The following is a 2,232-nucleotide window of genomic DNA, read 5'->3' on the forward strand; positions in this document are numbered from 1 at the left end:
TAAAATATTGAACACGGCATTATTGTCACAGTTTCTTAGGTATACTTTCTTCCGAAATTAGATGTATAACAAGACGTATAATACGTGAAACCTTAGTACAGTATTCAAAGAGAGTGACTTTACCGTCAACACAACAGAAAACTGCAAACAGAGCAGTTAATAGGGAAAGTAACGGCATAGATACTAAAGGAAGGGAAGGAAAAAAATAGGAAACTTCGACATTTCTAAAATATTATCATCATGCTTTTGTTATATAACATTTGTACAGCGCCTATAAGCGCCTCATATTCATAAAATGTAAAACTCATATTTTCACTTTGCTACTTAGGCAATGTTACTGAAATTTTGCCTTCAAATTCTTCAACAGGTATAGATTGTATAACTATATCATTCACATTTTTCCTTAACGGAGAGCTTAAAAGTGGTGTCAGTGTTGATTATCTACCGTTATTTGCGATTGATTTACAATTCACCAGACGAGTGATCTGTTGGTTCCTGTTTTGCATGCACAGTTATTTCAAGTACATATTGTTTAGGTTGTTTGTAAAAGAGTACAGGGAACTGCGGTTATATATTTAACTCCCTGAATATGGTTTTTGTACATGATCGTAATGATTTATTTTAATACTATGCCTAATTTGCATTAGGAAAATTTTCTGGCCCCAGAAAGCTAGTGAATGCGCAAATCGACTTACATATAATTTTTAGAAAGCTGGTTTAATTTTCTAAACTCTACTAGATTATTTCTCAAAACATAGTCACTATGTAATTTTTTAATAAACTCGTTAGCCATCCAAGTAAGGTTTGAGTTTATGTAATTTGTTGCCGATGTTTCCCAGAGCAGAGTTCTTTTCATTCCGTGCCATCGTGTTGTGTTGCAAGCACTCATGACGTCTTGTACAAAGAATTTAGACATATTGGTGACTTGGGTTCCTGAAAAGGAAGTTACAATTAATAAAAACCGGAACACAAAAACATAGAAGAACACTGCTCATCTAAAATGTGGTAGTCACTGCAACTGAGTACTGTGCAAATACATCCAGGATTAAAAAAACTGTAGTCTCAGTGAGGTTTTTGCTGGTAACTGATCGAAAGTAAACAAAAGTAAAATAAAATTCTAAGTTGAGCGCGTATGACAGGGTGGCAAGACAAGACTCATTCAGTGAGAGACTGTCCGGTTAATCAGTGGACAAAAAACGTAGGATGTCTGATTAGTACGGGAACGTGACGCATTAGGAAACAAGTTTATCAGCATGCTTTATGTAAACTGAACTTTATATTCCAGTAAAGCAAACAAGATAAAAGATGAAACTTCCTGGCAGATTAAAACTGTGTGACGGACCGAGACTCCTGTAAGGTTCGCAGGAGAGCTCCTGTAAAGTTTGGAAGGTAGGAGACGAGGTACTGGCAGAAGTAAAGCTGTGAGGACGGGGCGTGAGTCGTGCTTGGGTAGCTCAGTTGGTAGAGCACTTGCCCGCGAAAGGCAAAGGTCCCGAGTTCGAGTCTCGGCCCGGCACACAGTTTTAATCTGCCAAGAAGTTTCATATCAGCGCACACTCCGCTGCAGAGTGAAGATCTCATTCAAGATAAAAGATAGTGAGCACTTCTTCCTGAAACATTACAGTAACATCTGTCTGCGACAGATTCTCAATTGAATACATATAAAAATCACAGATGCGATGCTACAAAACTGACGAGAGCCAAAGTGCAATACACACCCATCTATATCCATATTTGTACTACTACTTCCTGTTCCACTCACGAACTGTGTTTGGGAACGAAGACTGTCGGAAATGCTCCGTACGAGATCTAGTGTGTGAGATTCCGTGGCTGTAACCATTTCGTGAAACGTGTGAGAGTGGAAGTAGTGTTGTTGGCCGATACTTCTCAGGACGAACACACTCTGAACGCCGTCAGTGTACTTCTCTGTGGTGCACGCCGGCTCTCTCGTAGCGTCTGTCGCTGGGTATTGTCCAACATACCTCTAGTGCTCTCCCGCCGAGTGGAAGATCTCGTGAAGAAAGGCGCCGCTCTTCGTTGGATAAAGAGGAGTTCTGTAACCCACTTTTTTTGGTGAATGAATTACACTCCTTTGAAATCTGCTCTGAATCCCAGTATGGCAGCTGATTTTCCTACAATTTGCTTTATGTGGTCATTCCAACATGAGCCCTCTAGCCGGCCACGGTGGCAGAGGGGTTCTTGGCGCTACAGTCTGGAACCGGGCGACCGCTA

At 40.5% G+C, this 2,232-nt stretch overlaps 1 non-coding gene across 1 annotated transcript; it reads left to right on the forward strand.

The window, feature by feature from the left end:
* The first annotated feature begins 1,442 nt into the window (after positions 1-1,442).
* Trnas-cga lies at positions 1,443-1,517 on the forward strand. The gene has a single exon. It is a non-coding gene; the product is annotated as a tRNA-Ser (tRNA).
* Positions 1,518-2,232: the final 715 nt, after the last annotated feature.

The sequence above is a fragment of the Schistocerca piceifrons genome, chromosome 9 (genome assembly GCF_021461385.2).
Source record: "Schistocerca piceifrons isolate TAMUIC-IGC-003096 chromosome 9, iqSchPice1.1, whole genome shotgun sequence".
NCBI classification, from domain to species: Eukaryota; Metazoa; Arthropoda; class Insecta; order Orthoptera; family Acrididae; genus Schistocerca; species Schistocerca piceifrons.